The sequence below is a fragment of the Penaeus monodon genome, unplaced genomic scaffold, assembly GCF_015228065.2.
Source record: "Penaeus monodon isolate SGIC_2016 unplaced genomic scaffold, NSTDA_Pmon_1 PmonScaffold_2315, whole genome shotgun sequence".
Lineage (NCBI taxonomy): Eukaryota > Metazoa > Arthropoda > Malacostraca > Decapoda > Penaeidae > Penaeus > Penaeus monodon.
Window position 1 is genome coordinate 5,783 of NW_023653199.1, and position 21,718 is coordinate 27,500.

Below are 21,718 nucleotides of genomic sequence, written 5' to 3' on the forward strand. Positions count from 1 at the left end.
CAGAATTTCACAGTATTGTTTTCTTTATATATACTTCCATTTCACAGGCAAATCCTTTTAAAATATTACACCCTCTTCATAAAATCAAATTGGAATGAGAGGAATGGAGGTCTAATGCCTTAATAATTTATTAGTAAGTTAAAAATTATACAAAGTATATAAGATGCTGTTTGTTACCATATCGACATTCATAAACAACAAATCTAACTGGAAGTGCATTTCATTATTAGTCTCTTGAGCATGTCAAAAAATAGATCTTTTAAATGTAGGTATGACTGTTAAAATGTATAGTTTACAATGTAAAATTAGTGCACTTTAAACCCAAACATTATGACAATTTCTCAAAACCCCGGCAGAGGAGAATCGTTCGACTGTCTAAACCATATCAGCTAATATTATTAAACCATGATTTCTTTTAATATTATTTCATTATCGTGGATGACTATACCAACACAAGAAAATAAAGTGAAGATTAAACACTAGCCAAACTTTCCTCAACATTCTCATGAGAAATTTTGAGGTTATAAATTGTCTCCACCTAAAGTTACAGCCTATACCAAAATCTGCCGGGGATAAAAATTAACCATATTGTAGAAATTCATGATTATCTTTTACAAATGCTGAAGATCTGCTTCAACTTAGCTACAGCTGGAAAATATGCCAGACATTTGGGGTAAATGCCTATGTTCCGTACCAAAAGAACTGCACAAGTGTTTTCCAGTAAGATAACTTAGAACCACTGCAATACAGAAAAAAGGCAACGCAAGAATATCAATCAAATTATATGATCGCTGTTATTGTTATGCTGAAGAAAGTTCATAACATCAGTCATTTCCTCTTGAACACTATGTCCTTAAACATGCTGTCATTTAATGTAATTGTTTAATTCTTGATTAACACTTTAGATATATCAGCATCCCCCATGACCGGTAAAATAGGAATTATTTGATGTAGCACACATTTTTACATGTCAGATAATTTTATATTTTTACAACTGACACTGAAGCAATTAGTGAATGTTTTATATTAGCATTGTTATTACTTGTAATTGTTTTTAATAAAAAGGTGTTTGACTTTTGATATCAAGAGTAAAAGAAAGAAATCATAAATGCTATCTTAAAAATATTTGGAGCATGTTTTAAAATCAATTGATTCATTGTTGTTTCCTCTATGATTTTCATTAAAGCATGTAAGCTATATATTCCTTTTCTGCTCTTTCTGTAATTCATCATGATATGCTATTCTTTAAACAATGACTCATTCTCAATTAATGAAGATTCCTGCATTTACCTATATTAAGACTAACTTTTTGGACCTTAAATACTATCTATTAATCTTAAAAATTTGTTTTTCACATAGCACATATTATACTCATTATTAACCCGCCATTACTGGAAAAGTTGTTTTCACTTTAGCACTGTTTGTGCTAAGTGATTAGCCATAATTAGACCTTCTGACCTCACTTTATTTCACTGAGTTTGCTGGAAAACGCTCTTTTACTGTATTAATATCCATGCGATATTATATCATAAAACATTATAATTATTATATGATATTGACATTTCTAACAATATACGATACCAGAAAATATTTTCCAAAAATCAAGGAAAAGGGTATAAAGGTGAGATAGGTAGTAATAATTGGCTCACTGGTGACTAGTACTTGTGGAGCCATCTGTGTCTAAATATAAATAATAAACTAAGTTCACAATGGCCATGGCATCAGGACTATGCTGCTATGTTTTAGATTTCAAATTCTATCTGACGCAAAATCATGGAAATGCAATATTTCCTATTTCACCTTGAATTTAAAATAAACAAAAGTTTTATTCATTTTTGGATTTTTTATTAAATTAGCCAGTTCAGTGCTGTTCATATTTCATATATCATTTAGAGACTACAGTGATTTGAAATGGGTGGAAACTGTTTTGCATAACATGAAAAAGTCTGTTCTCTTCTGTTTTTCTAAGTAATTGCTGCCTTTCAGGACTTCATTAAATACTATGATATAACAACAAGAATTAGTTGCTAATTTTCTATGTTTAGCTTTCCTTCTTGAGTTGAGTACCCAGTACAAGCCAATCAAAATAAAGGTAATAAACAGTGAATCCAGACTGCACAGGCAATACACAATCACTTTGTATCAAAAGTCAAGGATATATATCTTTCATCCCCCCAATCCCTTGCTTGTTGTTGACCTGAGGGGGCTTAGGAGGGAGGCTGAGACCCAATGTAGGGGGATCACCCCTGCTTGGACCTCAGCCCTTGTCATAATGCTGTGAGACTTTTGTCTAGCACATGTTTCTTTAGATCATTAACCATTCTGGAAATCCTCAAAAATTTTTAGCCAGGGGGGCTTTGCCCCTAGCCCTACCCTATCACTATATTTTGAATATGCCCCCTAATGACCTTAGATATTGTCACAGCAGAAAATGTTCAATAAATAAATAAAATGTATCTTTCATCATATGATATGAAACTTAATCTGGAACACTTTGTATCCCCGAAACACTTTATATCCTATATTCTAAAGGAGGAGACTAATGTATCAATAAAGACATGGAACTGCAAATCTGATCTTTATTAGCATTACCAAACAATGTGGCCCTGGTTCATTTGTGTACAAGTTCCTATAACAGTATCTTTATACAACTTCTCTACAGGCACGTTGTCTTAACATTAGGCATATAGTCAGTAAAATGTGAGAAAGACAAGAGATAAAGTGGAAAGTAACAGTCTTGATGGCAACACTGATAAGGTCTCTGGACTTTTTCTTTGTAATATTTCTACTGTATACTGTCTGAAAGGTCTGCAGTTATGTGTCCACTACTGCTTAAAATAACTCGGCAAAGTGATGTAACGTAAATTCCTTAAATAAAATGAACAAGTCGGAAAAGGTTATGATGTATGTTCTGGCAACTTGAAGAAATGATATTTCAATGGTTTGCATGGAATAATGGAAGAAAGAGAGAGTAAGTTTAGACAGTACATACAGAAATATCTGGTGAGCCAATAATACATGCATTAAATATCATTGACAAAAATAAAATGGATTACTGGATGTGAGCATGAAAACATTCAAATTTCTTAACAAAAAATATTGATTCATAAATTAAAAGCTAAACATTAAAGTACAGTCATTCTGGCATCATTTTAAAATGCAGGCTTTGTTTTATAACAGGCAGGAACTGGGCTTTTTACACCATTTGCAGCCACCCTTTTATCTCATAGCAAACCTAAGCAAATGTACACATACCATCCGATCTCACAAACTGTACAAAAAAACTTAGGTCATATTAAGAACTCTTAGGGTATTACAAACTTGTAACATTTTCCCTTGGAAATTCTATAAAAATGCAATATAAAGGGCAACAATCTACACTGTTATATCATTAGCATACATGTCCATATTCATCTGTGTTCCTTCATGCAGTTTGTTCCAGCTCAAATTCTACACACTATATTGCAACTCATATTGAACTTAAGGGATTCCAATTCCAGCAAAATATTTTGCTGGTCTGAAATTTGGTGTCTTCTAAGTACTATTGTTAATTTTTTTCAGTAGCAAAATATGCACAACCCAATTTATTAGAATTTTTAAGAGAATTCTTTCTAGTATTAATGTGAAACCCTAGATGATGCATACACAGCCAGTCAGTAGAGGTTTACGATATTTCATGGTGTACTGCAAAACTACTCTCCTTTAAAAACTTTTAACATATGAAAAAATAATTGTAAGCTATAAGAAAATCATCTACAATCATCCAGTAGTATAAAGAAGATAATCTTTGTAAAATGAGTTAAAATAAAAGATTTCTCAAAATAAGTATAGCTCTATATGAACTAAAATACAAAACAATCATAAAATGAAATATAATCTTTAGTTACATGTACAAAATATTTACAAAGAGGCTATCAAACAAATATTTACCACGGTACTTTCCTTGTTAATAATTTTCAGCTTTTAAATTTAGCAGATTTCTTTTTTTTTCAAAATTTTAGTCCACATCCTATTATTGTCTCTGAATATTTTATCTCCCTTTTCTGTTATCCTTTGCACTTATTCTATATTCACATTCTCAAAGCTAAAAGATACTAAATATCACCTATTTCACAACACCAATTGAATGATTCTTAAATTAAGAACTTGGTAAACTTTGGCTTTTTAACCAAATAAATAATAATAAATAAAACAGCTTATGGGAATTAAGTAAACTTGAAAATTACAGGCACTTTTCTTTTGGTTTATCTTTTCTCTTCAATTTTGGGTTTTGTTTTCATAGCTCATTTCTTTGTCAATCAAAGGGACACACTTTATCCGTGCACTTTTTGAAACCGTAACTTTCAGTTTCAAGACCAAGAGTTGCGTACCTTTTGTGTTGTCTCTCTGTCCCAAGTAAATCCATTTTCTCCCATTTTTCGTCTTGCTAATGTTGCCGTCAAAAATCCACTGCCAGAAGTGAAATCAATTACTGATAATGAAATTATCGAGTTCATCTATGGTAAGAGAGAAAATAAGAGAAAGAAAATTATGCAAAATTTGCTCAACTTTTTTTTTCTTTACTTGTGGTCACAAGCAATGATTTCTTAAGAAGAAAAAAGTCTATATTTGAAAAGGATAGAGTTAAAAAAAATCAAGACAAAGTATGTGACTTTAGCCAAAGTAGAAGAATGAAAAGAGATCAATAATAAAAAAAACATGGTAAAGATAACTATATTACTGAATGATCCATGCATTGTTCAAGATAACATGCAATACCACAGGATAAATAAAATACCATCCCAGTTTTGAAAAATAAAAAATTATATCAAATAAAAATATTCAAATTTAAAAATGTAAAAAAAAAGAGAGAGAGTGAGAGAAAAGAACCGTACTTAATTATAAGTTTTATATATGTTCCCAAACAGATGAGTAATAAAAAATAATGGTATAGAATAAAAACACCAAGGGATTTGATCACAACAAATGACAAAAGGAAAAAAAACATCAAATACCAAGTTCATTTACATCTTGTTACAAGAAGACATCTCACACCTGACAATCTTCTAAAAACTCTCATCATACACAGGTCAGATTACAGATTGAATTGCTAGATACAATGTGATACAAATAAATTTCATGTACTTGCTAAAATCCCTACTTTACAATGACCTCTTTTGTGTGTGTGTACATTGGGCTATCTAAATGATATCTAACAATTCTTTCTTGTAATTCCTGACACACAACCCCTTTTCCACCCAAAATTTCTTAAGCCGAGGGGAAAAAACTGCACCTGGCATGGACAGCAACAGCACAAACTGGAAAGCTGCAACTGGGGAAAATAATGTACTTGTGTAGTTTAAAAAAATAAATAAGAAAAAAAAAGAAGAGCAAAATCTGCTTGCAGTATGGCACCTAAAACTTTACTGCAATTCCTTTTTGTGGGTGCAAAGGAGTTAATTATCCTTACTATCTCATTATCACCATAACCTTACTAATATCAAACCACTAATATCACTATCTTTCTTCTTCTCTGTATTTGCCCCCTTTCTATTTCAGTGATTAGTCTACAAATGAAGCCTCAATAATAAATTAAGTTGTGTGGGAATTACCAAATACTGAGTCAGACATCTTCTTGCAACAGAGAAAGAAAAATACCTATTGTTAATATACTTCCTTTTTTTTTGTGAATCAAAAAGTTATATAAAATGTTTTCCTGTGCACATAATACATTTTTTTATATTAATGAGTTTATAAATTTCAATACATCTTTCTGATTCTAACTAAAACTAAACTTAAAAAGAGAGTAAAAACCCAAAGTTAAACATAGCAAAAAAATTATTGTTTGCTTCCTTTCATGTAAACCGACGTTCCATTTAAAGGGAAATAATCACACATAATTTGAAAAAACAGCTGCTTGATTTACATAGTAAATATTCCCCATCTCAACATACCTATTTACGAAAAGATATAAATAACAGCTTTCCCAAAAAATAAAATGTACAAAATAACACAGCAGTTCAGCGAGGGCCGCAGTAATGTTCTCAGATCCTAATGTAAATCACAATACAGTATTTCCTTTGTTTTCACCAACCCACACAAGCTGAATTAATCATAAACCCTCAAAGAAAGCTACCAAAATTCACCTCCATTATCATTAGCCAAGCAGGGGAAATGTGGGGTGAGTATGTGTGTAGCATGAAGTCTCCCCATCTAAATTTGGGAGTTCTCTCTCAATCAAAATCTTAAGGTCACATTGGAGAGTACAGGGGTGTATTCATCATTTTATCTCATTAAAAAAATATTATTAATAGGAAAAACCCACCACACCCTGCTTGGCTTTGCAATCATAGAGTTTTTAGTAATTCATCTTTTAAGGATGGCCAAAAGTTTTCATTTATGGTTAAAAAACACAAATCAATTTTAGCTTCTTATACCCAGTTGTGTGAATCAATCTATAAAATCACAAAATCACTTTTAAAAAATTACCAGAATCCATGGGTGGAAAATGGAAAAGGACTTGACCATCATCTGTTGGAAACATTTTCTTAAGATGTTGTCTTTTTACTAAAGTCTACTTTTGACTATTAATGTTCCTCTCTACATCCGTTTATCTACAAATGTGTATGAAATCTCCTTGCCACTGCTTTCACGCTATTTGTATTTTTTTTTTTTTTTTTAACAATAGCTAACACCAGTTAGCATGATATATGGGAGGAAAATTTAAGGGAAATATGTCTGAGAGAACAGTTGAAGTTGATTTGTTTTTCATAAAAGCTGGCTATATGAAAGCAGCAAGGCCTTGTATAGGTAAACATGATGGCTGGTTTTAACAACAGACACTCTCGAGATTTTAACCACCCAACACTCCGTGAAGGGTGTTGCGTTTAGTGATAGTGGGAGGGAAGAATAAAGGGGAGAAAGGAAGGAAAAAGGAGGGAGGAAAGAGGGGAAAAGGGGGAGAGTGAGGAGGGATGTAAATAAGGAATGAAGGATTTGGAGGGGAGGAAAAAAATGAAGATAGAAGGGAGGCAGGGGAGGTAACAAGGGCAGGGAAAAAGGGGGGGTAAGAGGAAGGAAGAGGGTTTGGAAGAAAGCTAGAGACAGAGGAAGGGAGGGAGAGAAGGAAGGAAAGGAGAAGGGACAGAGGGAAAAAGGGCAAGACTGAAAGGAAAAGGAAGGGGGAAAGGGAAAAAGAGGGTGCAAATGTTTTGGGGGACAAGGATCTGGACTTATCTGGAGAGTGAGTGATTAAGTAAGTGAGCAGCTAAGTGTTACAGTCATACAAGCGAATGAGTATCTGAGAGTGGAGTGTTTACAGATACTTGAATAAATTAGAATATAGGAGGGAGAGAACAGGAAGAAAAGGAGGAGAGGGAGAAGAGGAAGAACAAGAAGGAGAGAGAGGGAGAGACGGAGAAGGAGAGAAGGAGAGAGGGAGATAGGAGAGGGGAGGAGGAGGGAGGAGGGAGGGAGGGAGGGAGGGAGGAAGGGAGGGAAGGAGGGAGGGAGAGAGGGAGGGAGGGGGAAGGAAGGAAGGAAGGAAGGAAGGAAGGAAGGAAGGAAGGAAGGAAGGAAGGAAGGGAAAGGGAGGAAGGGAGGGAGGAAGGGAGAGAGGGGAGAGAGTTAGGAGAGAATAGAGAGAGAGAGAGAGGGAGAGAGAGAGAGGAGAGGAGAGAGGAGAGAGAGAGAGAGAGAGATTGGGGAGAGTGCATGTACAGTGTGAGTGAAGAGTAAAGTGAGTGAGTGAGTGAGTGAGTGAGAGGAGAGTGAGAGTGAGAGTGAGAGTGAGAGTGAGAGTGAGAGTGAGAGTGAGAGTGAGTGAGAGTGAGAGTGAGAGTGAGAGTGAGAGGGGAGTGAGAGCGAGAGTGAGTGAGAGCGAGAGTGAGTGAGTGAGAGTGAGAGTGTGTGAGTGAGAGTGTGTGAGTGAGAGTGTGTGAGTGAGAGTGGGGTGAGGAGAGTGTTGAGGGGAGAGTGTGTATGTGTGCGTGTCGTGTGCCGTGTGTGTGGCGTGTGCATGTGGGGTGTGCATGTGCGTGTGCATGTGCGTGTGCATGTGCGTGTGCATGTGGCTGGTGTATGTGCGTGTGCATGTCCCGTGAGCATGAATTTTTGTGTTTGTGCTCGCGTTTGCATGTGCGTTTTCGTGTGCATGCAAGTGTGCATTCTGTGGATGTGCATGAATTTTAATGAAAAAATAAAAATAAAAACGTATTTATATAGATATATATTTTGCATGACCCATGTCGGCATATATGACTCAAGTGGCCAATAAACCCTGTCATCTGTTGTTGAGTATTCATGAGATGTGGAGAGGGAGAGGAGGGAGAAGAGGGAGAAGAGGGAGAGGAGGGGAAGGGCATTAGGCATGGGTGCAGGGTTACTGGAAGGAGAGGGATCAGGTGTGCTACAATGAGATCATTCCACCAAAAGGTTTTGTGTTCCAGACTGCACCCCCCCCCCTTAAAAAAAAAAAAAAAATAAATAAAATAAAACAAAAACGGAATGTCGTAAATGGAGCTTACTTCGTCGAGCTTTTGGCCACAGTGCACCCTAAAGTTCGCCTTTGCCGAGTGTGTGTGACAAGTTTAAGGAAGGTTTACGGGGAGGGTGGGTGAGGAGAGAGGGTTGGGGGTGATACAAACTGAGAGAGGGGGGGTGGGGGGAACCATGAGACTCCAATCAAATACCTGTTAATAAAATATTTCCCATTAACCCTCACACCAAAGAGGAACATCAGAAAACCAGACCTTTTTAAAATCCTTTTCTTTCAAAAATGGGAGATTGAAAAGGGGACAGGGGGGGGGGGGGGGGGGGGAGGAAAAACAAGAATCCTAACCCCCCCCCGTTAAACGGAAAAAAAAAAAAAAAAAAAAAAAGGAATTTGTAAATACTCTCTTTTTCAAAGCATCACAGAGGCTTTGGTGGGGGGCTATTTGACTGTTATTCTGAAGAAAGTGGGGGTTATCGCTCATAGATAAGACCATAACCCCAAAACACACACATCATATTATATTCATTATAAGCACGTGTTATAAAATGGCCCTGAGTGTCAAATCACCAAAAAAAAAAAAGAAAAAGAAAAAAAGAGATAAAAAAAGAAAAAACGCAATCTCCAACCCTTGAGCCTAGCGGGCGTTCCAAGGCCAGGGAATCACCTCCCTCCCCCAAAAGCGACCCACATATCTGCCCCAAGACTGGACTTTGGTCAAAAATTTTTTAACATCCGAGTGGAAGGTGTTTCGCTCTCACTCGTGGCAGAAGAAGCGGCAGTATCGCCAGCCACCCCCCCTTTTTGGCCCTGAATTGAGACGCATTTTGAGAGAGGAGCTTTTGGACATTCATCTATGATCGTTATTTTGAGTGGATAGTGTGTGAAATATTAGGGTTTGTGATTTCTAAACAGGGAGAGAAAAAAAATAATAATAATTAAAAATTTTAAAAAATTTCTTCACCAACCTCATTCAAAATAAAACAAATCCAAAAATTGAACTATATTGAAAAAAAATATATATATAAATAAACATTTTTAACCTAGTTGCTCTACCCAAGTTAAAATAATTTTTTTTCTTTTTGGTCTTTTTTGAAAGTAATACATATATATCTAGCTCTTCTCATGAATCTATTTCCTCAACCTTCCCCAACCTTAAAGACATATAAACTTATAATGCATAGATAAGTATTTCTTTGAGTCGCATCATCATCACCTCTCAAGCTATCACACCCACCTCAAGAATACGCCTCACGAAAGGGGAAACTAAGGTTTATTCAAATATGAGAGAGGCGGCAGCATACGACAGGGAAGAATCAGATAAAGTGTGCATTGCGAAGACTGGGCATATTGCAGAAATTTGAGCAACATGCGGTGGCCATGCTTGTTTTTGGAGAGTTGCAACCGCCTGGGAAATGAACAAACTTGATTATAGCATCCTATATATACATGTCACTTTTTAAATATCTATGATGAATTAATTATCCCAGCTGCAAAACCAAACACCTCTAAGTGATTCACTATCATTTCCAAAAAAAATACTGATAAAGCAAAAACTATGATAAAATAATTATAAGTACATAACATAAACATAATATAATCAGCAAAAAATGTGTTTTTTCAGCCTCCTTAGGAAGATCTATTTTGTTTTTACTGTCTAATGAAAAACTTGGAAAATTTCAAACATCCTCATCAATTAATCCCCCATATTACATAGAGGGTTTATTTCACCTTTGTGTATGAATTAGTTTGTCTTCACATATAAAAAGATTTATACATTATTCAATCTCAAAACCTGTTTTAACCACTCACATTGAGCAAGACCCCAAATAGGATGGCGGCCACAGATGGTGTTGCCGTACTTTTTCAGGTACTCGGTAAAGGCACTGGTTTTAAAGTCTCAATCAAGTTCATCCCGCTTGTCGAGTTCTGTATGGGACTGCCAGATCTCCCCGACAGAGCGGTCGTAGTAGGTGTAACGGAACGCTGACCCCAGTGGCAGAAGTCAGAGGAGATCACAAATAAGCTCTAGGGATTAAAAACCAAGATTAATAAAATAGCTGACGTGAGTATTTTTACTGTTTGTGTTAAAATGCCCAGCTTAAAAACATACTGAATAATCACTTTTTGGGTTTATATCTCAGGACTGATCACATTTTATATTATAAAAAAAGTATTAAAGCATTGTTCAAGTAACCAAGAATGCAATTCTAGGTACATCACAACATAACTCAGCTAAAGCCAATTGTAATCTATACTGAAAAAATTACAACAAACTGCAAAACCATCCCCACCAACCATTAACCCAAGAGACAAAACCCTTGAGCATTACCTGAGGGGTCTGCAAGGTAGGGCGCAAGCAGCTCCCATAGTGTACTTCTCGCTCCGGCGTGAGTGACCCAAACTAGGATGGGGACAATGGTGAATGGCCCCGGAAACTGCCAAGACAACAGATTTTTCTTAAAAAAATATATTTAAAATTCATTTTACTACTTAATTTCCTTCACAAACCAAAAATAATATCACAGGAATACAGAATATTTGTTTTTCCCAAAAACTAATCATCAGATAAAATGTTTTGTCTATGAAAAAGGGAAAAAAAGAAAAACCAGACATTAAGTTCTAGTTCAACAAGATAAGAAAATGAATGCAAAATGATCCCATAATTCTCACTAGAAACCCAATTCATGAAGTGCAAAAATTTCTATGAAAGTTCAGCAAAGTCAGGGTGCACTCAGTGCGGGGGTGATTGTTTGGCTCACAACCAGGCTCGTGAGCCATCATCCCAGCCACCAGACAAAGGACTCAACCCATGGTCATGGATCACCCAGCATCTGGATTTTTTGTCATGATGTGACAGCATGTCATCCACAATGAATGAGATATTGAAAGGGGATGAACATTCAGCTTAGAATATGGAACTAATAACATTACTTGCAGCACATGCATTAAATAAGTCTTTCATTAGATAAAATTATGATGAAACTTAGTAAGAATTTTACAAGTATTCTTGATTTACCAAGCCCTGTACTTGAGCACTTACTCTTTCCATAACCTTCGCTATGTAGGGCAAGTGCATTTCAAGCTGTGCTCGTCCTCATCTGCTGATACACTCATCGTCTCAAAGTGGCCTGTTGATACAATTCATTGTACACTGCAATATAAAATGCCAACTTTCAGTTATTTTTTTACTTACATGATCTATTATTTAGATGTTATTTTGCATGGGAAGAACATACCATCTTTAAATAAAATATTTCTTGACCAACAATAATGGGAATCAAGTTCATATTCGAATACAGAAAAATAAAGAATAAAGGCTTCTCTGTAAAGCACACACATACACACATTTGCATGAAAAAAAGGCTTACTAGTTTCTGGAACATAATCCACAGAAAAAAAACTTCACACATTAACATATCAAAAACACCGGGCGGAAGGGCAATGGCAAACCCCCGCTCTAAATTGCTAAGAAAAAATCATGGAAGCCCATGATCGTCAAGGCCACAGTGGCCGAATGGTTAGAGCGTCGGACTCAAGACTGTCATGACGGCATCTGAATTTGAGGGTTCGAGTCACCGACCGTCACGGGGTTCCCTTGGGCAAGGAACTTCACCTTGATGCCTCCCTAGCTACTGGGTGGCCAAGCCAGCCAAGTAAAGTGCTGGTCCCAACCCCAGATAAATAGAGAGAATGATTACCTAAAAGGTACCACCGGCACTCTCCGTGGAAAGGAACTGGGGACCCTACCACGTACTCACTCCAAGAGATACAACATGAAACTACAGTTAAGTATCATGCTGTGACCACGGCGGCTCAGACATGAACTACCGTTAAAAGAAGATACACAAGTACACCTCACATATGCCACAGTATAAAGCAAGGATAATGCACTCAAAATCTTATTTTCCCAACTTGCAACACCTGTGCAATGGTGAAGCATAAAAAGACTATTTTTACAGTATCTTAAAGAATTCTGTACCTGACTTGCCTCAGAACCCTTAACCCAAGCCGACGGGCATGACATGTACGTACATGCCTGCCCACTGTGAGTCTATTTTATTGTTTTAACATAGATGGCTACACTTGTACTAAACACCATTAAGCCTATTACAAGTACTGCCTGTCTCGCCCGTTTACCTTTTCCCTTGATTTAGAAAAATTTTACGTTTTTCATATTTTTCCATTATTAATGTTTATAACTTTACAGTAAGTATAAGGTCTATAATAAAATTAACCCATCGATATTCATAGCATTAGTAAAAAAAAATAATAATGTTTCCCTGGCAATTCAAGGAAAGGTGAAATCAGGTAAGGTCACAACCCTTTACCAATTGACTCTTTTGTGGTTAAGCAATAGCAGAGCCATCTAGTGCAGAGACATTAAAAAAATAATAATAATAATAATAATAATAAATAATAATAATAATAAAATAAATAAAAAAAACATATAAATAAAAGAGCACAGCATTTTCCCAGCAGCTTTGGGCTAAAACCTATAAATATGTTTATAGTTTTATATTCAGGAATCAGGAACAGAGGGATTTTTAGTCCTTTGAGATTCCAAAATGTATATAAATAATATATCTAGAAATAAATATACAATTTAAATTTAGTATAGGAATCACACATTCTCTTTTATTAGATAAAAAAATGAGAAATAAATTACCTATCTCGGTTATATTTTGGGAAAAAAAATCATAAAGATTGATACATACAAATAGAATAAGATAAATAATGATAATGCTCAAAATATTCTCCCAACTGCGACGCAACACAGGCATTAAAAAAATAAAACCCAAGAAATCGTGACAAAAAAAAAATATTTTCTGCTTCATAGTTTTCAACAAAAACAAAAAACAACAAAACAACAACAACAACAACAAAAACAAAAATTAGAAGAAAAATCTCCCTCTCACCTTGCTGATCAACTATGAGATCGTAGAAAGGGGTGCGGTATTGCTATGAGATGAGAGTGCACAGCCTGACAAACGTACATGGTGTGAAGGACCCAAAACAAATATTCTTTTCCTGTGGAATAGGTCAGTGAGAGCATATCACAGGATTTTTAAGCAACTGTCACAAAGGTTATTTCAGGGCTCTTTCAACAAGAGTGAAAAATTATTAAAAACAGTAAAAAATTTTAAAAAATTGTAACATTTATATGGAAGAAAATAACAGAAGTAAATCTTTTTTTTTTTTTAATTGCAAGCTAAAAGACGAACGAAAAATAAACAGATACTTTTAAAATCATGATTAACAACATCCCAACATTACTGAACACAAATGGAAAACGGGAAAAAAAAAATAAAATTACATCGAAAGTGTTATCAGGATATGTCCTTTCCACAGAATTAAATTTCTCATATTTTCCATTTTTCTTTAAATTCTCTTTTAGGGAAACCCTTTAAAATTACTTTTATTTGGGGAAAAAAATTTTCTATTTGCTGGCTGGCTTTAAATAACTAAACCTGTAATGATCATGTCTGAGTCAGTTAGGCCCAAATAACTTGAATGCACACAAGTGAGTGAGTGGAGTGAGTGAGTGGTTGAAGTGAGTGAGTGAGTGAGTGAGTCTGTGTGTGGTGTCTGTGTGTGGTGTGGGTGGTGTTGGTGTGTGTGTGTGTGTGTGTGTGTGTGTCTGTGTGTCTGTGTGTGTGTGTGTCTGTGTGTGTGTGTGTGTCTGTGTGTCTGTGTGTGTGTGTGTCTGTGTGTGTGTGTGTGTCTGTGTGTGTGTGTGTCTGTGTGTCTGTGTGTCTCTGTGTCTGTGTGTGTCTCTGTGTCTGTGTGTGTCTGTGTGTCTGTGTGTGTGTGTCTGTATGTGTGTGTGTGTGTGTGTGTGTGTGTGTGTGTCTGTGTGTGTCTGAGTGTGTCTGTGTGTGTGTCTGTGTTGTCTGTGTGTGTGTGTTGTGTGTTGTGTGTGTGTGTGTCTGTGGTGTTTTGTGTGTGTGTGTTTGTGTGTGTCTGTGTGTGTGTCTGTATGTGTGTCTGTGTTTCTGTGTGTGTGTGTGTGGTGTGGGTTTTTGTGTGTGTGTTCTGTGTGTGTGTGTCTGTGTGTGTGTCTGTGTGTGGTCGTGTGTGTGTCTGTGTGGTGTGTGTTGTGTGTGTTTGTGTGTCTGTGTGTGTGTGTGGTGTGTCTGTGTGTGTGTGTTGTGGGGGTGTGTGTCTGTGTGTGTGTGTGTGTGTGTGTGTTGTGTGTGTTGTGTGTGTTTGTTGTGTGTTTGTGTGTGTGTGTGGTTTTGGTGTTGTGTGTGTTTTTGTGTGTGGTGTTTGTGTCTCTGTCTGTGTGTCTCTGTCTGTGTGTCTCTGTCTGTGTGTGTCTCTGTCTGTGTGTCTCTGTCTGTGTGTCTCTGTCTGTGTGTGTCTCTGTCTGTGTGTGTGTTTTGTGTGTGTGTGTGTCTTCTCTCTGTGGCTGTGTGTGTGTCTGTGTGTGTGTCTGTATGTGTGGTGTGTGTGTGTTGTGTGTGTGTGTTGTTGTGGGTGTGTGTGTCTGGTTGTGTGGTGCTGTGTTGTCGGTGTGTGTGTGTGTGGTGTGTTGTGTGTGGGTCTGTGTGTGTGTCCCGTATGTATGTGTGTCTGTATGTATGTGGTCTGTATGTATGTGGTCTGTATGTATGTGTGTCTGTGCTGGGTTGCTTGTGCTTGTATGTGCCTGGCTGTGTGGTCTTATTCCTGTATGTGCCTGTGCCTGTTTTTGCCTGTGCTTTATGTGCCTGTGTTCTTGCTGTACTGCCTGTGTTTACCCGTGTCTGTGTGTTTCCCGTGCCGCGTTTACTTGTTTTCTGTGTGTGCCTGTGCCTGTGTGTCCTGTGTCTTGTGTTCCCGTGCCTGGTCTGTGTTGGGTACCTGTGCCTGTGTCTGTGTGTGCCTGTGTCTGTGTCTTGTGTGCTTGGGGTGCCTGTTCCTTCTGTGTGTGCATCTTTTTTCACTTCAGATCTGTCAAAATAAATCAGAAGGGCTAGATTTGTTTGTTTCACCCAGACTAAATTTTTTCCCCCTTTAAAGACTCCTTGGAGTTTAATCTCCAATTGTGAGGTCCCTTTCAGTCTAGTAGAGTTTGTTAAGTCAAACACAACGGACATTAAAATAATAAAACTTTCTTTCACAACTGGTGAAATTGTCGGTAGGCATGGGGGACCTACTGCCCACTGTACTGGTACCAGCATGGGCTGAAAGTACAAAAATAGAGTAAGAGGGCCAAACGACTTTGTAATTTTTAGTCTCACATCTGACATATATGCCATACTGAATAACTCAAGAATGCCATTTTAATACATTACCCTCTCAAGATGAATAGTATTTATGTGTGGCAACATATGCAAAAAAAATAAAGTAAAAAAAATAATTTTACCCAATACTATATCTTACATTCCTGTACACTTTTAAAATTACTTAACATGTACGACCTACAGTGACTCACAACTACCTCAATACTCCCCAAAACCGGAAAATGGTTTCACACAAATACCAACTCAGGCGCAATGATGCTCTGCGGCCAAAGGGATAAATCAACCCCGTCCTAGCCACCTTCCAGTTGCGGAAAACTCGGTCGCTGAAAAAGAAAGAAAAGCGGAATGTTAATCTTCCTTACGGAACAGAAATCCTTTTCATAAGGTTTTTTCCCTTCTGATTCAATGAAAAAAAATATACATTACAATATATATATATATATATATATATATATATATATATAATATATTATATAAAATATATTTTAAATTATGCTATAAACATATTTTGTGTATGTGTATGTGTGTGTATGTATGTATGTGTGTATGTATGGTTGGTTGTGTGTGTGTGTGTGTGTGGGTGGTGTTGTGTGTTTTGTGTTGTGTGTGTGTGGTGTGTGGTGTGGTGTGTGTGTTGTTTTGGTTGTGAGAGAGAAGAATTTAATGAATTTATGTGTATCTGTATTAGTATAAGTATATGTGTATGTATATATATGCATATTTTATATGAATATCAGTGATGAGCGATACTTTATTTTTTGTAATGGATATTTGATACTTTTGCAAAACATTAAATTTATTAGTATGCAATACCTTTAGATTACTTTCACCCGGTTTTAGATCAGCAGTGGTATATTGTAGAGTATTAGGGGAAATGTTTATGGTTAGTGGTAGTCTACAATAAAAACTATGACTCTAAAGGACCAGATGTATAACCCAAACAAAAAAAATTACAATTTTAAAGACTCAGAAAAGCTATCAGAACAACAACTCTTTCCATAATTTATTTTTTCTTATTCTATCATCTATAAAATAATCATGTATTTCTGACGAGACACAATTGAAACCAGCAAAATACATCTCTTTTATTAGAAGATATTCGTTCATTATACCTTTTATACATTTTCAAATGAATACGGTTAAATTTTTCATTCACTTCCACTCCTGCCCTTTACGTTGCTGCAATTATGTTGGAGGGCTTACAAAAATCATGGTGTTTTTGTTACAATGTTGCAGGCCCCTGGACTCCACAAAAAATTTTGTTATGCATATTCTGGCAAGATGAAGCGATTACTACTTGAACAAAAAAAATCACCTGGGAAAAATCTACAAGCTCAATCTTGACTGCTGGTGTTCCGACACATTTACCACAGAGAGAGAAAAGTTAACCCTTCACTGCAGCGCTAAAATTTCAAGCTCATTCCCACAATGATATTCATTTTCCACCGAAAACGACCTATGTTTATGCATTGTGACAGCTTTCATATTGCCAGGAGCTGTTTCTTATAACACAATAATATTTTTTTTATTTCTTACTCTATACAGGAAAACTTTTTTTGTGTTTTTTGTAAAATAGCACAGGCTTAAACAGGCTGCTAAAAGTCATTTTGATAACATCTCCCATTCATTATAAAATTGAATTATGATTGTGTACAAAGTGTTTAAAGTTGGGGGGGGGGGGTCCAACATAAAGTAGCTTTTCATGGCTGGAGATAAGTTCACCTCCAGTTCAAACAACGCCCTGCAACAGACCCCAATTGCACTGTTAAAAGTAAGAAAGAAAAAAATATTTTGGGGAACAAATGCCAACTTTGGAAAATTTAATACAAGAAAATCAATACCTGAAAATAGGACAATATTTGGAAACCTACATCTAAGAGCTGTTGCTGCCAAAAAACTATAGGGGTAATGGAATATTATTCAGATGAAACATCCATTTGATCCACAGCAGAAAATAATGAAAACTAATTTTGTAATACCTTAGAGTTTCTGAGAATCAATGAAGGAAGAACACTGTTAAAAGTGTTATGTCTCCTTTATAATGTAATATTTAATGAGGATTAATAAAAAGGAAATCAGTGCTATGAGTTTGTTAAAGAATGAAATGGATTAGGGGGACTTAACAAATAAATTTTCCTTATAAATGTTATAGTACATGCTATCAAAATTTACCGAAGGACAGGTGAGTCTTTTCAGCCCATGCACAAAAAAAAAAAAAAAAAATTTAAAGTGTAAAAAACTGAAGAGAGAAAAAATCTGTACCAAAATACTTTCCTTCCGCAGAGAAAATAAGAACAAATTACTTTTCCCAAACCATATATGAAAAGATAAACAAAAACACAAACTTAAATGAAATATATATTGCATTTTCTTACAGAATAACAATTCATTATTCTAGCTTATATATAGCTAATCTAAGATCACAACAAACCAGTTGCCCAAAACCGGGTCAAAATTTTTCTCATAGGTTTACTAGAGGCTCTTCAAGAACACACTTATTATAAAACCACCCCCCTATAGCAGAGTCATAGGAAAGTGCTCAAAAGATTGGGCATCAAAAAGGGGGGGGGGGGATCAAAATCCTATACCCCAAACTTACGGAAATATCAAAATCTCCCCTTGGGCTTCTATGAGCGATTATCGCGTATCATTCACTGTTATAATTCCGACACTGCACATGGAACATCAAGGAATCATTTTCATATCTAATTGACTACGACCTCTGTACCAAACCCCAGTCACGCCCCGAGGAAAACCCCCAAAAACAACAAAAACACTCTCTTTGTTTCCTCCCCAGCTCTCCCTTGTTTAATAACAAGAGACCATCTATCCAACCCCAAAACACAACCCCAAATACCACGGAAAAGACGACTCTAAAGGGGGAATATCCACACGAGAAAGGAGCCAAGGGAAGGCACTGACGTCCCCCAAATCTGGGAAATCCCCCCCACAGAGAGACAAAGCAAAGGGAAATCGTGCTGGAAGTGAAGGCTTTTTCCTCAATCCTTCCACTTCTCTGACACCTTCCCTTCCTCCTGCCCAAAGAGGGAAATTCATCGTTTTTGCTCTTTCCCCCTCCCTTCAGTGTCACGATGGGACAGCGGTTTTAAAAGGACTTCCGTCCTGCCGTGACTTTGACCTCGTGACCCCTCTTGACCTGGTTCCCCGAGAGACCCATCGAGGCTAAAAAACACTTTTTTAGACCTTTCCCATCATATCCCTCGTAAACCGATACCGAGTCCGGTACAACTGCCAGCGTGGGTGGCGCCCTCGAGCGACATTGATCCCTATTTGGTTTTAAAATTTTGATAAATAAAGAATTAAAGAAATGACAACAAGGGACCCCGGTTTACCAGGGCGCTTACTCTCCCGGGGACCCTCACGTCCAGAAAACGGAGGGGGCAAACTAGGTATTTTTCCGAGGGGCGTCATAATTTTTTTTTTTTGTGAGTTTGTTAAATTATTGGATGTTAATGTCAAACATTTCAAGACAACTCTCCGTGTCTGTCATCCGTTGAATGTGTGTCGTGCGTTTGTGTGGTGTGTGGGGTGTGGTGTGTGTGTAAATGTGGGTTTTGGGGTGTGTGTGTGTGTGTGTGTGTGTGTGTTGTTGTGTGTTGTGTGTGTGTGTGTGTGTGTGGGTGTGTTGGGCTTTGTCTGTTGTCTTTTGTCTTCTGTCTGTCTGCCTTTTTTGTCTATCTGTCTGTCTGTCCGGGCTTGTCTGTCTGTCTGTCGCGTCTGTCTATTTTGTCTGTCTGTCTGCTGTCTGTCTTTCTGTTTGTCTTGTCTGTCTGTCTGTCTGTCTGTCTGTCTGTCTGTCTGTCGTCGTCTGTCGTCTGTTTGTCTCTCTCATCTCATTTATACCATTCCTTCGCCTCCTCTCTTATTCTCTTTCTTCCTCTAATTTTCCCCCTTTCCCTCTATCTATCTCCTCTCATTTTTTTTCTCTCCCCTTCTCTTTCATTCATCTCTTTCCTCTCTCTTCTCTCTCTCATGTCGTCACATGTTTACTATGTTGGCTCACATCCCTCTTGTTTGACTTCCCCTCCCTTAATTTTCTCCCCTACTTAACATTTGCTTCCATTTGCATCTAGCTTATTTTTCCCATTTCTCTGCCTTCCCTTTTTGTTCTTCTCCTGGCTCTTTCTCTCTTCTCTCATCTGTGTCGACCATTTTAATTGCCCCCCTCTCCTTCCATCTTTGTCTTCCTCCTCTCTGCTTTTCCTCTTCTCTCTTCTTTGTCCTTATTCTTTCTTTTTTCTTTTTGTCCTTAAACACTCTTCTCTCCTCCTAATATTTCTATTTTCCTTGTCTCTCTCTTCGTTTTTCCTTTCCTCTTTTTTCTCTCCTCTCCCCTTTATCTCCCCTTTCTCTCTTCTTTAAACATTCCTCTCCTCTCTTTTCGTTTTTCTCCTTTCCTCTCTTCTCTTCTCTTCTCCTTTTTCCTCCTCTCTCCTCTTCCTATAATCCGCCTCATCTCTCCATCGTTTCTTGTTCTAACACATAACAAAACATAAAGGCAAAGGAAAAATACATAGAGTTTTTTTGATCGGTGTGCAATCCGTATTACGAAAAAAATGTAGAATAATTCGTTTGGATCAATGCGCATTATCCAAATTAATGTTTATAATAGTGTTAATGAAAAAAATTGTTTTCAGTAGTGTACGGACAGCAATAATGGAAAATAAAATAGTAATGGTAACAACACCGATACCTTATGAGCATGTTAATGGAAAAAAAATAAACAGAATTAAAAGAAAAATATCAAATCGGTAACATCAATAATATATAAAACTATTGAAGCCTATTTAATACAATTGAAACAGTAAATGTTGATTATATTTCTATTGCCTAATGTTCCTACTTCTAGTATCAATGCATTATTATTCCTACTATGCCATATTTTTTCTATCTTTATCATCATAATTTTAACATTATCGAAATCATAGCCATTTTCTCATCCTCACTATCTTGAAAGCGCCTGGGTAGTTAATTAATATACTATTTACAAAAAAACGTGAAATTTTGGTTCATATATCTCACATAATTTATATTGTTGTCATTACATCATCCTATTGCTAATATTCCGTGTATGAACAGAAGAATAAATCCTAAAAAAAACGCTTTGTTGCATATAATTGCATGGATATTTGTAATCGAAGTTTGCAACGTGAGGTCGTAAACTTTTTTCGAGGATAGTAATGTGGTAAAATTGATGATGTGGTGATTGTTGGTGAAAATAATGATGATTGGCAAGATAATAATGTGATAGTACTATAGTAATATTCATACTAATTCTAGTAGCGACAGTTTACTAATAACACCCCTGGTTTTAATAATAACAGTTATATATGGGTTATATAAACGGGAACGAAATCATAATGAAAATGATAAGGATAATAAAAATAATAATAATAATAATAATAAAATAATAATAATAATAATAATAATAACATATTATATATTATTATCATATTATAGTAACAATAACAATATAAAAAAATAATAATAATAGAATATAATAATAATAATAATAATAATAATAATATAATAATAATAATAATAATATTTAATAATAATAATAAAAAAAAATAACAATAATTTTGATCATTTAAAGTGATCATCTCACCATCATTTTTATTTTCATATTATCAAAAATTATTCATTAGGGAAATTTCTGTTATCATTATTATTTTTATTATTAGAATGATATGACTATAATAATGATCGCAATGACAATGATAATAAAGATGATACAATGATATTGATAATAATAAAGATATAATAATGATGATAATAATAATTATAACATTTAAAAAAATTATCAGAAATATAATAGTAACATCTGTAGTGATACTGTAGAATAATAATAATAATGATAAAATAATAATAATAATAAAAATAAATAAAATAATAATAATAATATAATAATGACAATAGTAGAATGTAATAATTGATGATGATGATGATGATGGGTGATGATGATGATGATGATGTGTGAGATGATGATGGGATGATT

The 21,718-nt window shown here is 35.9% G+C and overlaps 1 pseudogene; it reads right to left on the reverse strand.

Moving 5' to 3' along the window:
• Nucleotides 1-9,743: 9,743 nt before the first annotated feature.
• Nucleotides 9,744-19,131, reverse strand: LOC119570211 (annotated as a pseudogene).
• Between the last annotated feature and the right edge of the window lie 2,587 nt (nucleotides 19,132-21,718).